Source organism: Manacus vitellinus, unplaced genomic scaffold (assembly GCF_001715985.3).
Source record: "Manacus vitellinus isolate BGI_N305 unplaced genomic scaffold, ASM171598v3 scaffold_44_pilon, whole genome shotgun sequence".
NCBI lineage: Eukaryota > Metazoa > Chordata > Aves > Passeriformes > Pipridae > Manacus > Manacus vitellinus.
The window spans coordinates 6,064,068-6,078,796 of NW_021940565.1; the positions used below are offsets into that span (position 1 = coordinate 6,064,068).

At 36.8% G+C, this 14,729-nt stretch overlaps 1 long non-coding RNA gene across 5 annotated transcripts in view; it reads right to left on the reverse strand.

Annotated features, from left to right (window-relative positions):
• Positions 1–2,230: 2,230 nt before the first annotated feature.
• The window catches only part of LOC108640811, a 60,594-nt gene continuing 48,095 nt past the window's right edge, over positions 2,231–14,729 (reverse strand). For 3 of the 5 annotated variants that reach the window (XR_001921507.2, XR_001921511.2, XR_001921506.2), the window contains 4 exons: positions 3,973–5,661; positions 3,278–3,345; positions 3,124–3,195; positions 2,231–3,039 (listed from right to left, as the gene is read on the reverse strand). This is a non-coding gene — a long non-coding RNA (uncharacterized LOC108640811). Of the gene's footprint in view, positions 3,040–3,123; positions 3,196–3,277; positions 3,346–3,972; positions 5,687–14,729 lie in introns of all 5 variants that reach the window. The other 2 variants (XR_003916048.1, XR_003916047.1) reach the window with 2 other exon arrangements.

The window sequence follows — 14,729 nt, forward strand, 5'->3', positions numbered from 1 at the left end:
TAGTGTCACTTCACCATCTGTAAAGTAAGAGATGTTAGTATAGTGGTGTCAGCTGTGCCAAAAATCAAGTCTATCATGTTCATCCTGCCGTGGTTCTGAATATCACAGACTATTTCTATCACAGGAATTCTTTGACTTGTAGTTTTAGAGATATAACCAGGTGTCTGTCTGTACTTGCTAAACAGAAGCTATAGACTTAATGCAGAAGCTGTTGAATTAGATGTTTTGATCCATCTTATGCCAGAAGCAAGGGGAAAAAAGTACTTGGAGGTAATTTAAAAAACCAACAGCTCCAAACCTTATAACAAGCCCTTAGTACCACCTCTGCTGTCTTCAAGCACAGTAATGTGTACACTTGGGAACAGCAACTAATCTCTCGTGTATGGGAAGTATATTCCTTCTCCTCTCCCTGCACTGCTGTAAAACCAGTGCTCCTATTATGTCAAGGTCCATCGCCTTTGCTGCAACTTTGATATGCTTGACCTAAAAATATTGCTGTGAGTGAATTATTTACAATGACACTGAGGAGCAATTTTCTAGAATGTTTCTATGGCCTGTGGGCATTGTACTGAGTACATATGTATCATATTAACAAAACCCAGGAAAATTACCATGAAACCTTCCCACAGTATTTCACAGCAATCGTCACCAAATTGTGATTGTTCTGTGGCTTTACAGCATAAGAAAAGATGAGTGCAAGCCAGCATCTCTTGTGGGGTGTGGAATAAAAGTATTGCTTTCCAATGAACATTATTAAATAACCGGTGTGTAGAGGTTGACTTTAAGCTGTGTGAAACACTATGTATCTGTACACTAAGAAGACATTTTTCTCTTTGTATATGAAAACATGATGTAACTAAAATCGCTGATAAATTTAATGCTAGGCACCATTAAAAAAGACTGTTATTGCAGAGTCACCTCTTCAGAAACCATTAAAAACTTGTAGTTTAGGTGAAAATATCTGTTTTATATTTGTAATGGGTATGGGCTGATTATTTGTGCCAATAAGGTCAGTGCTGGCTGAGGTTTCTGCACCCTGTTCTAGTAAGGTAGGAATCACTGATCTTCAATTAGTACTGCCTTAGAAAAGGATATAACTTTATCTTTTTCTTGCATTGGAGTCTGTCTCTCCTTAATGCTAATCATTCAAACATTATCAGCACAGCAAACATACAGAAACCACTCATGTTCCAGGACACTGGTTCTTTCCAGTGTTGAGAAATTCCAGAATCTTCTGTTTTGATAAGTATTTTCTCTGTTAAAAATACATAACTTATCTATAACTAGCATTAATAAATGTATTGCAAAACCAAGACCCGGGGTTTAGGTTTCAGTAAGGAACTTTGTTTTTGCTACAGCATGAATCATACTAGCTTCAGCTTAATTTGAAAATTTCTCCTTCTAGATAGAATGTATACCTTTGAGTCTTGCTTTTAATATGATCTTTATCTGTCTGCAATATGTAAGTCTGTGGTAATTCAAATTCCCATTTTTGTAGAAATGGGTAAACCTAAAGATACAGGCTTATCTCTGAACAGCATTGCTGAGAAATCATTCATCCGTAGCAACTCTTCCTTTTAATACTTTACTCTTCTGTCTCTGACTATGATAGCATTCAGATCCTGTGGGTTCGTCTCTAGTAAATATTGGAATAAGAAAAGATAATCTTCTGAAATATCAATTTTAAATAATGTCCAAATAATTTCAGGATTTATTGTGCTAGTGTGATTACACCTTTGAGGGGGCCTGATTTTTTTTTCTATAAATATTAGTTTTGCATATGACAAAGGACTGATCTCTTTCAGGATTGAAATATATCTTTACCATTTAATTAGACTGATAACACAAAGTTCAAGTATAGGTGTATTGTCCCATGACAACCTTGATATTTGTATCCTGTTCAGTTGCTACCTGGTGAAACTTAAGAAAAGCAACTACAGTACACAAGATAAATTGCTGTGTAACTGATGTGCTGAGGAAACTTTGTAAATAACCAAACCAAAGTATTGTTTTTGAACCCACTCATAATGAGGAAGAATGACATGACTGCTGTGGCATTATCTAACCTTTGTAAGCAGTTCTTACTGCAAAATATTTGAGTTGCACCAAGTCTAAAGACTGAACTTACCTTGAATGATTGTGTGATGTGAGAAATGTAGACTGGTCCTTCTGTGTGTCTGACCAGGTTAATAAAGGGTTGTAAGGAAATAAGGACAAAAATGTGAGTTTATTTACACTTTTATTTTCTTATTAGTATCTGCAATACTGAGAGTGTGACATAGGTACTCAGTTTACAGTAATTTTACAATTTAACTACTTTTCAATTTTTATTTCTGGATATACATTTCTCTGTCATTGTTCAGATGCCTAAAAAAGTCAGATGCAATAGTAAGGGTTGTCTAATAATATTTATGTGCTCAGAAACAATTTCATGTAAAATTAATTAATTTATTTGATAAAACATTTGATCCATAACTTTGAAATCTCATTTGCTCCCATTTGTATTTGTCATGACAAGTATAGAAAAAACTTTTTAAGTATTCCACAATGCCTAGTTAAAATGGCATGTAAATATTCTTTCCTTCTATGTCAGAGTCCTTAGGAGTGGATATACAGAGTTTCCTGTACAGTTATTTATTTCTGCACACATACTAAATAAGAGTTTTTATGGTTTCAGTAATACTCAACCCTGTAAGGACAATATTCCAGAAAAAGGCAGTGTTTTTTTTTTCTAGTCAGCTAAGTTAAACACACTTAAAAACAAGCAAGCAAAAAGTGAATACTCCCAACTGTTTTTCTGACCAGAAAAATGTAGCTTATAAGAAGTTTGTTTCTCACTACTGCTTTCAGAGCTGCTGTTCCTCTCAACGGCAACTGTAAAATGTGGGGCCACAGTTGCATTCATTGTTCAGTGAGCTTGTCCACAAAGTTAAACCCACCGACAGCAATGAATGTTGATTGTGACCTTTTTTGTAAAGCTTGGCAGGGTGGGGGAGAAACATCATATGATGGTTAGGTTGCTATCTTCGGTGTTAAGGCCTGAAAGCATGAAGTAAGGAGGAGGATGGTTAGCTGGAGGGTACAATCAACGGTCGATGGTTTTCACTTTAATTCCAAACTCACCGACAGCGTTGAATGTTCACTGAAGCAACCACTACAACAGAACTCCATTGACTTGACCGCATCCTCAAATGTCTGAAAGGAGGGGGGGAAAATCAAAATTCACACAATGATTTTAAGCATACAGATGATGCAACTTCAGTCATTTTTCTCTTACCAACACCCTTCTCTGCCCATCGTAATTCAGTCTTTGTGCAAGGAGCTGGCAGTTTCCCAAACTTCTTTCTGTGAAAAGAAAAGATATTTCACTTATTCAGGCTTTAATAATAAAGGTTGGGGATGCAGGCACAAGTGGATTAATTTTGTCTGTTATTTCCTGAGACTGAACTTCATAGCAAAATGAAACACAAGATTTCATATATGAACAGAGCTGGCTAAGAGTGTTATGAATCAGTGTTGCCAATTAGAGCAAAATTTCTTTTGCTGACATGGTTCAATTGGATTTAAACTTGCTTAGGATTAATAAAAAATATATAAGGAGGCTTAATTTCTCAATAAACATCTTACAGAGACAGAAGGCTTTTCTTCCTTACAAATTGTCACACATGCAGAACCTGTTATGAGTTTTCAGGAGAAAAAAATAGTGAATGTATATTAAGACTTGACCTAAATTTGTTTTCATGTATTTTTTTAGGTGGTGGCATGCTGTGCATATCCAGTACTGCTCATCACACAGTAAAGTCCTTATTCTTAAAAATTTCGACAGTAACATAACATTTTTTCCCAATCAATTGTCTTAATTATTAATAAAAATGAATAATAATTTTAAAAAGCAGGATTGTAATGTTTGTGTTGCAGAAGGGTTTTAGAGGCTGTATCAGAAGGTAAAACAAGGTAATCTGGGAATTTTACCTTATTTGCATTTGGGAGCAGAATTCTTCTGCAGAAGGCGTTCTCGATGCTCAGCTGGTCAGAATTCTTTTTTGCAGGTCTGCTCTTGCTGTGCTGAAATTGTGTGACCGATTCATTGACTTCTGTGAATTGCTATTTGTTTACTTATCTTTTGGTAAAAGATGTTTTATACTCTCTCATCAATCTCTGATTATTTGTAAGTCTTTATGAATGTTGGGGGGTTTGTTTCTACTTTGTAAAAGGAACCCGCACCAAAAGACTGGAGCTCATAGGTATGGTACCTGTGTCTATTTTGTAAACAAACACCATGACAAGGACTTTGTTCTGACTGTTTCTTTCAAATAATTGCTCTGCATGTAGAGGTATTTATTACATCATTTAACTCAACATTATTTTTATCTAATATTACTGAAAGACAAAGTCATTAATATAGTCCATTGGAGAACTAGACAAGAATGGAATCCATTAATTTTCTTCTTTATGTAGTTTAGATGTATTTTGTTTAGGAAGGCCACTGTGGTTAGGAATATATCTGAATTCTAATCAAATGTGGCAGTACATCTTTCTTTCCTGATACAACTGTATGGGATATTTGCTGCCAATAGTTTGGCTTTGAAGTTTATTTTTATTTTTCCATTTCTTTGTAGTGGTTTTTCAAAGGTTTAATTCCATGGATATTATGAGAAGACTTCTGTACACCAGCATGAGTGATGAGAGAATAAGGCTCTCCAACTCAGTCTTTTGTGCATCTGCATCTGTTCAACTTTGTTCTAGCCAAATGAACTGACTTTATGGTTTAGGGTTGCTTATGTTTCAGATCCACCCTATTATGAGCTTGCTTTTTGTACGTCATTTCTTTCAGTACTTATTCTTATGCTCTTATTCCCTGCTTCCATCTGTCACTTCATATTTCAATATGGGGTCCTGCCTGGCTGCTATCTGGCAATCAGGATAGAGGGTAGGGGAAGAAGAGAAGCTGCATAGAGCAGAGCTTGTGGCTGGGTGGATTGCATCTCAGAAGGAATTACTTTCACAGGTTATTATTAATGCCTCCCACCCCATATACTGGAAAAACCTCAGGATTTCCTTAGTTATCTAGCCTCTGAAATGGGCTGAAACTTGTGAAATGGGCTGAAGCTAGGTACAAAAAGTATTCCTGGGTTCCAGCCCTAATTCCTCGTGTGTGCAGGTTACGCAGGGTAAATATGCTGTCATCATCTCTCATCTGGTTTTCATTTTTTTAAAATCCCTTACCAGGCTTAGCTGGCTGTTACAAATGCCAGGTTTATTTAAAATTTTTTTTCAGATCTGGAAGCTTATGTGAACATTCATATTGGATGTAGTTTTTTTTTTTTTTAATTTAAGGTTAGTAGGTCATAAATAAACCAAAGCACTTTCCTTGCTATGAGCAATAGGGTCGTGGTGTACATGAAATATCGCTTTAAAAAAATCGGAACCTAACGTGAATTGACAGAGGTACATGAGGAAGTAGTTCATCGTGTGGCTGCAAAGACCATAGGGATTTGGACTGCTAGAGCTGCCTGTCTTAGGAATAGATTAGATATCTTGTCTGATGACCTGTACATAATTTAAGTGACTGCCTTTGCAAGTCCTTCCAGAGGGCAACTGTGTGAAGTAGAGCATCTCATCCTCAGTCTTCAGTCCTCTTCTTCCTCTTCATGGCCTGACCTAAATTGAAGATATGGGTGTTGTGCTGCACACAAACAGACAATTACTTCAATGCTATGTGAACTGCATCTTTGGTTCTAATTAGTTACCTTTTCTGTTTTGACCTTTATCTTGCTTTAAAAGACCAGTGTTCCATCACTGTACTGGTAAATACTGGCAACTGTAGCACAGTGCACTCATGTTTAACAACAGCCTTATGTAAAATAGGAGCAAAAGCTCCCTGTACCTGCTTAGAAGTGGTAGAGCTATCAAATACTACTCTGCCCTGTTTATTGCCTCACCTTTTCCCTTCTTCCTTCTCTCTCTCCCACATATAAATGCCAGATGAAATATGAATGATAGATGTCAGCCAGATAGAAGTCTGGCTTGCAGGCCACTTCAAACAGCTGTCTTAGAACTTTTACCAGTCTTACTGCCTGTACAGCAGGGAGGTTTTTTCTTAGGAACAAATACTTTGGTGAATACACAGATCTCAAGTTTTAGATACTTTTTCTAATGGTGCATTAGAACAATCTATCCAGATTGTATGCTGGTTAACATTGTATGTTAACATATTTATGAGACAGATACTCTGCACGGTTTACAGAATCATTTTTCTTTTGCTGATATTTAATTCTTACTGGAAGGTGGAATTCAGACTTTTTGAAGACAAATATTCATTTGTATAAAAGGAAGACAACAAAACAGTGTTAATACTGATACTGGAAAGTTATCTCATGGATACAGTTGTTGGCTACTTCCACCTCCTGCTTGCCCTCTCCCACAGTCTGTCAACAGATTTCCAGTTATACACTTGGGGACAGGAAGAAATGCAATGTGTGGATTTTTTTTTTTTAAATTGTCTTGCAGAAGTGAATTCCAGTGGCAGCATCTAAAAGTGGCACTAGCACACTTGGGATCAGATTCTCAGCTCGTGTAAACTGACACAGCTCCACTGACGTCAGTGGCATCTGCATTTACACCAGCTGGCACCTGGATGCTCATCTGGAAAAAAGTGAGGTAGAACGATCAGTTATCAGCTCTTATATTTTCTGGGTTTTGTGTTGTGTTCATCTTTTTTTATTAAACCTTTCTAAAATGACAAATTTTCATGTAGTATTGACATTTTACTCGCAATAAATTAGCCATAATACTAAATCTCTGAGTATTGACACTGCTGTGCTTCCACCAAAAGGAATTAAATCCAGCTGACTGTAGTTATTAGAAATTCAATTTATTCTTCTGTGACATTCAGTTATAAGCTGAAAGTAAAAAAATCTGTGCAGCTATCAAGAGGAAGTCCTTTTTCTGACAAAATGAAAAGTGTTTGTTTCTTCTGTGGTCTTAAAAAATGCAAGAACAGAATGAAATAACTGTGACTGTAATCTAAGACTCTCACTGTATTCTACAGACACTAACTGCAGTTGTTTCTGTGGTCTGTTGGAGCTCCTAATTACTGATGCAGTAAATCTAAGGTTAATGCTTTTCAAGAAATCCAACTAGACAATCGCCATGTTTTCGTGTTGTCTTAAACCTATGGAAACATCTTTGTTAACCTCTGCTGGGAAAAAAAAGAAATGTTTTAGGGAGTATTTCAGCATTTACTGGAGTACACCCATCTCTGGGGAAAAGTAGCAGCTGCATAACATCTTGAAACACTAGTGCATACCAGCCTGAGACAGGAGGAAAAACTGGGATTGCCTTGTTTGAATTCTGCATTCTACAAGGCTGCTTTTTTGTATGCTATGATATGAAGAAATCTAAAGATATGCAGAATCATCCTGGTTCTTGCTCATAGAATAAGAGGATGGAAAATATCTTGACCCACCAAAAAAACACTTTGAGGTGAAATAATATCCCCGAGACTGTTTTTTTAAATTAAATTAAAACTTGTTTGACATGTATAGCCATCACAGAGCGATCTGAACTTCACTGAGTCCTATCAGAGTTCTGCTGGCTCAGAAACCATAACATCTACAAATACCTACTTCATGTGTTTGTAGCCTTTGACTAGGTTTTGCTGTCCAAAAATTGACTGTGCTCTTGAAATTGAACCCATCAGCTAATATTACATGTCTACAACACTGGCTATGAGGTGGGATGCTGATTAGCCAAGCTAATTTAGGAGCAGAACAAATGTGAGGAGCAGCAATGATATTAGTTCAATCAAATATTTGATTGCACTTCCAGAAATAATTTAATTGCAGAGCTCAAAACTGTACTTTGCCCATTAGAATTTTACCTGATTAGTATTGTGTTAAATCTTGATATTAAAGACCCTTCCAACCCCAAATTTAATGTAAAAATACCCAAGGCAATATTGTCTTTTTGTGTACTGCTTTAGATTTGTTGTGCTTCAATCAATATAAATTGTTACTCTTATTTAACAAATCATAGTTGCACTCATGTTCTATACAGACTTTTATATCTGACCTATTGAGCCTGAATGCAATTTATTACTTCATGTTGTTAGTCCTTTTTGAAATCATAAGAGCTTTTCCAACATACAGGATTGAGGCCCTGGCTCTATAAGCTTTGCTTTTTACTTAAAGCCAAGAAATCGGTAAATAAATTCTTATACTGCCTGTATTTTCCCAGCCTTTTGAATCACAGTTCTCCACTCTTTGTCATTGGAACACATTACTATTTATGGAAGATATGCACACATTTCAGTGTCCATAAATCATACCAAACATCTGTTCTTTAGATCAGTAGATGGAGTATGGTAACTGCTTCTTATACTTATATCCATGAAGTAATGCTCACCTACTGATGTTATGCTTAAACTTTAATATTTTAGCAAATATTTCAGTAATTTAACTTTCCAGGCAATGTAATTCAAGACAAAATGAATTGCAAGCACAGTCTGGCATAGAGCTCTGTGTGGCCTATACCTGAAAAATGTCAAGTGAAAGTTGTCAGGTAGAGGGGGTAAACATTAATAGCAACATGATCAACCTGACTAAAACAGAAGAGATTCTGTAAGTCATTCTCTCCACTCATTACTGCCTTTGAAGGGAATTTCTTTCCCTCCCTCTTCCTGTTATAGCTTTAAACAGGCATCCTTCTTTTATTTGATGAATCTGGATTATGTGTAGTGGTCCGCATTTTTACCTTAGTAGTCTGATCTATTTCCCATGTGATTCTGCAGGCAAGATTCTAAGGCCAATAACTGGGAAGTTGTGCTCTGAGAACACGTGGTATCTGTGGAAACCAAGACTGTGTGCAAGTTAAAACGTGAGAGGTGGGGAAAGAGAATGTTGTATGATAGGATGGGCACTGGATGGAAAAGCACAGGATAAATTTTCTTATTCTGTCTTCAATCTCAGTGTTAGTATTTTTATGTAAAATGTTTTCAGTTGTAAAGGGAAGAATCTTCAGATTGTGTCCTGTTTAGCATTTATGTCAAGTCTTTATTTAGTTGTTATATATACTGTGGATTCATTGGTTGATTTTCAATATGTTTGTATTCTTTTTATGGGAATGGAGACTTGATACTTCGGGGCTACAGTTATGAATGTCAGCATAGAAACTGAGTTTTTGTAGGAAGAAAGTATGTATAAATATGGACAGTAAAAATATTCTATATTTCTAAAAGTTATTGAGTCCTTCTTTAGTCAACTGTAAGACAGTAGACTGTAGTTCTTTATCTGAAGAAAATGGACTGATTACTTTTAAATTGCCTACAAATCCTCTTGGTTTAAAAAAAGCCACACTGATTCAGAATAAATTTGGAACACCATGTTAGGATTTCTGGAGTATTTCAGTACTGTTTGCTTGTTGTCTTTTAGGTTCTTTGCAGTGATTATATGAAATAGATATATTCATAAAAACACGCTTGGGGACTTTTGAAATCTTTTGTTTACTTTGTGCTCTTGATTTTTTTAATCAAAAGGTGCTGAGTGCAGGTTTGCTTTAGAGATCCTCCATGTGTCCATATCTCGCTGCCAGAGCAGAGTGCAATAGCAAATGGCTTTAATATCCCATCCCCCTCTTCATTCTGTGTTGCCATAGGAATGGTCTGCCAGAATTACCAAATTCAAATAATTATGGTCCTGCAGCACAAAGTTTCTTTTGATCAAGAGCGAGTCATTTGAACCCTGATGTTTAGTGGGTAATACTTACAGCCTCATAAAAGTGTAGTGATGGCTGATATCTCATAGTGCTTTGAACATGTGAAGTGCTATATAAACAATATAGGGCTATTGCACACAACCCAAGCTATTAGCATCTGAGGCACAGTGCCCCAGGCCCTTGGAGGGGAAGTCACGTCTTCACTGGAAAAGAGGCACCTTTTTTGAATTCTGTCTGCTTCCAGATTAGGTATCAGGAGCTTTCTAGGTAGCGAATAGACATGAAAAAGCACATTTTTTTCAAACACTGTATTTATTACACTGCACTGGATACTAACTAAAGGCAGGCAGCATTTGGTTAGAAAATGTGAGGATGGTAAATCATTGCCTGTTTGCATTATTTCCTTTCCTGTAATTGTATTTTGGCATTCCTGCATTTTTCCCCTCTGTGAAATATCTGTATGCATATCAATTTGTTGCTAATATACTTGGTATTTTTCCTGTGTAATTTGAAACAGATGAGAGATTACGCTTCATTTTTTTTCCTAAAAATATCAACATACTTTACAGAATTTAGACCACAGACACAATTCAAGAGTATGTTGAACACTCCATGAGTGTCTGTGTGTAAATGGTGGTGAAATCTTATTCTCAAGATAGCAATACAAGCTAAGAAAATAGTAGGGAGGCACTTGCTAAACAGCTGATGTAACATCTGTCTATCAGAGCTGAAGGTACTGCTCAGATGAGAACAAAGTTTTCTTAGGATTGATGTAATTGCCTTATTTGCCCTATTTTTACTTTTTCACACATTTTTCATGCTCTGATAAATAAGGGCTACTGCTTGGGACCCACAAGATGTACCTATCTTGCAATCACTACAACATGAAGTCTGGGGTAGGAGAAAGGCTCATGGCTATTTCCAGGGAGAAGAAGAAATTCCTTGAAATCTTTTTATGCCCGTCGTTGCTCCAGCTTAAAAGCAAAACAGTTCTTGATCCAGAGCTGGCAAAACATTCTTTTTGCCTTTTGATGGTGTAACTTCTTTTCAACAGCAAAGACTATTTTAAAGAATTGCATTTTTCTCCTTGCTTGTTGTGTGGTTTTCTAATGTCTTGAGCTAAGCTTTTAGGCATGTTAAATGATGTAAACAAGTTTTGGATTTTTGTTACTGTTATCTAGGAACAGCCATTCAAAACAAATATGCTATTGACTCAACTCTAAAAAGCTCTGAACACAGAATAAACTCAGACTTTGAAGGACTGGGCACACAGTTTAAATATTTAGCATAGCAAAACCCATTGCAGTACAATTGCTTGTACAGGATCCAATGGTTTACAGCACAAATGCAAAGTATAATCCCATGTATTCAGGAAGCAAATGCCTAGTTAGTTTACTGTTTTCTGGTGGCTTTTTTTTCATCAAGACCAACATACACATACAAACTACTTATTTTCTGCTCTGGTAAAGGCATTTTTAAGTAATAAATATTCTTCTAAAGAAAAATAATGCACAATAAAGAGATACAACATTACCATAACTGTTCTAAAGGCCTTATCTTTACTATTGAAAAATGGTGCACCCTTTAATGGTTCATAATCTGCCTGTTTTTGTGTCTTCCTCTACATTCTCCTCCTTGTCCTTGTTAAGCTCAGCTGCCCTTTGAAAAGCTTTGTGCTCCAGTGACCACTTTAAACTTTCTATTGACAAAATAAAGCTGGACTCCTAATTTATTTTTCCAACAGAAGGTGCAAGTTGAAAGTGATCAGTGGCCCAAAAACCTACAGTGATAGTAAAGATGATTTTACTGGGAAGGGAGAGTGATGTCCAGTCTTCTTTTCCTCTGTCCTTCAATCCCCTTCTCCTACCCCTTTCTTATAACACTCTTGCTTCCTCTGACCTCCCAGAGTCCCAAGGAAACTGCAGTTCCTACATCTCTTCCCAAAGTTCCCTCTTTCCAGCCCCACAGCAGCAGGATTTGCCTTTTTGCAGCTATTTGCTATGGTAACGAAGGGTAGGCCAGTAAATCATATTTGGGACCTCAAATGAAACTGGTTTGTGAATCCAAATTCTGTCTCTTAAAACCCTGAGAAGACTGACTGGGAGATTGGTAATGAAGTAGATGAGTGAGTGGGATGAGAGAAGGCACATATAGCCAAATAGTATGTTTATGTGTAGTTTAAAAATACATGCAAACCCATGCAGACACTGTTCAGTGTGACAGAAGAAAGGGAAATGACTCTTTGTTTTGGAGATTTAAGCAGATCAGTACATTTGTAACATCCAGAAACCTCAAACATATTCAAAATGCATTTTTACACCCCAGGGTCTTTTTTTTCTTCAGTACCCAATACATTTAAATACACGAACTACAGTGAATAAATTGGCTTTGGAGTAAGTAGAAGACATTTTATGAAGTCAACACCTTCTCTAAAAATCTTCAGGTCTGCTATTACCATCTCAATAACCACTCCTAATTAACAAATCATAATCTAAACAATCATAGGTGATGTTGGCTATTCTGAGGCGTTTTGTTTTTCAGTACCTCCATGGATTTATACCACCTTTCTTCTTTTGATAGCTATCTCTTTTCTTGTTAAAGGTAATAAGGGATCTTGAGACTCACAGATTAAATTTTCTGTGCTGCTCAGTTGTTCTATTTGTATTTTTATTTAGAAAAAGCTGGGTGAAATTCCATTTGGTGGGAAGGCTCTGTTCTTTGAGTCCTATGGCAACACTATACTCCAAACACCCAGTGCAGAAACATTATGCTGGCTCTTAGCAAACAGGGTGAATTTCATTCTTATTGAATATGACCCAGGTGCTAAAAAGCTATAGCTGAAAGTGCTAGGTTAAAAGCATAAGTCAGCTAGGTACATTAATATTACATGGCTATATCTTTAATGGGCTCCTGTCGCAGACTTGCTTTGTTTAAAGATTTCCATAACCCTGCTGATTTATTGCATCTTTTCTAGAAGTATGCTGCTAGCAGGAAACTCAGTTGAAGCACTTTCAATCATGTTGGAGGATCATTATACTTTCACTTGAATAACTAATTAGTTGCAAGAAATTAACCACTGCTGTTTAGCACAAAAACACTTCCAAGAAGGGCTTTCATTTTTGTTGTGGAAAATGACCTCAGGCTCTTGAGTAGGTTGGGCAGAAAGGAGAAATAATGATCCTGCTGTATTTTAATATAACTTTTGTTTTCAATTCAACCCAATAACTAGCAGGCAGCATAGCTGTCTGAATAGGGCACTGCACTTGGACTTTGGATAAATGTGCTCTTATCTTCCTGGTCCCATGGATCTGATGGCTGACCTCATCCCATTGATTGAGACTGTCACTGAAGGCTGAGGGAGACGGAATACAAGAATGAGGAAGAAATACATTGGTGAATAGAATGGAAGAATATTATATGACCAAAGAAAGGATATAACCAGTCTCGTATGTCTCTGGAACCTAATTTTCTTGTTGTGAAATGTAACTCATTTAACTGGCATGTGAGGGCCTTGCCTTGAGGCTCTTGCATAAGAGCTCAGTATTTTTGTCAGATGGTGTTCACAGCACTGCTAATATAATCTAAAACACAGTGAGGTGAGGGAGGAGAACAAACACATAAAATACTTAGTGCTTTGCCCCACTTCTGGGGTAAAAACTGCAAGGAATTTGAAGAAAAATAGTTTCTGAGATCTAGATTGTTCTCTAATATGTAAAATCCCTTTAAAAAGTCAGTAAGAGTGACAAATCCTAGATAACTTTCTCTCTGGAACTGCCATTTTGTAGCTGTTATTAGAGAAATACACATATACAATAGATTTTTAAATTATAAACCACAAGCATAATGATGCACATACAAATTGATTATCTCCTCTCAGTCTTCTCTCTCTACTGTATAGTCAGTGAATTCCTCAGGTATTTGGAAAAAAGAGACGTATTTTCCAGTAATGTGAGGGCAAAGGGGAGGGGAGGGGAAACCTATTGGTATTTTTTGCTCTCCTCTTCCTTCTCTCTAACCACACTTGGAAGTTTTGAAAGTTGTCTTCAATATGTGCATCTGAGATGTGATATAGAAATGCTGGGAATTATTCAGTGCAAAAACAGAGTGGGCTACTCATGGCAAACTCCTCCTGAATATCAAATATAAAGGTTCCTGTAATGCTTTAGCGCTTTTTCTCTTTCCTCTGTTCTTTGCCTTCTTTCCAATACTTATTCTCAAGCACCTATTTGGAGTACCTGAATGTTGGGATCAGAATCTCATTCAGTTCTTTATGATTGTATTGGGTTACCTGCATAGCATGTGTCTTCTGAAAATATTCACATAAATACATTATGTGTTTTGGCTAAGTTTTCAACTTATTGTATTGGTACATGAGAATGCAGGGGACAGGAAGGTCACATCTGACTTTATTTTGATGGGGAGGTTATCATATGTGCGTGCCAGGAAATCTAACTTCACGTGGGAGAAAACAGCAGAGCTCCTCTCTTTCTAGAGGCTGTGCACAATGCCATATCACCTTCAGTTGAAATCATGGGAGCATTTTTCCTGAGAAGCTATGAGGCAGATGATTTCAGATTGGTCATGCTGCCTCTAAAGCATGTGGGCACAAAGGCAGCCAAGAGCTTGTGTGAGCGTGTGTGTGTGTTGAAGTCTTTCTACTTTGGGATAGCTGTGCCTAACAGCCCACCAGGCAAAAGGAAGTGGGGAGAAGGGCTTAGTGCATGTTCTTTACTGCTTTCAAGAAAATTACCTACCAGAGTTTTAAAACAATGTATATTCCCCTGAAATTACATGCAGAGAATTTTGAAAGGACTAAGGGATTTTAAAAATTCCCTTCTCTTGTCAGAGGAATTTCTGGTAAAAATCCCAGTGTTTTCTTTTGTGCATCCATAAAGAGGGAAATCTGAGTGCAAAAATATCACAGAAATGTGTTAAATTCATTACAATGTAGCTTTCAGGTGAACACTTTAGTTCTAGAACTGGTGGCTCATCCAAACTATGTAAACACTCACACT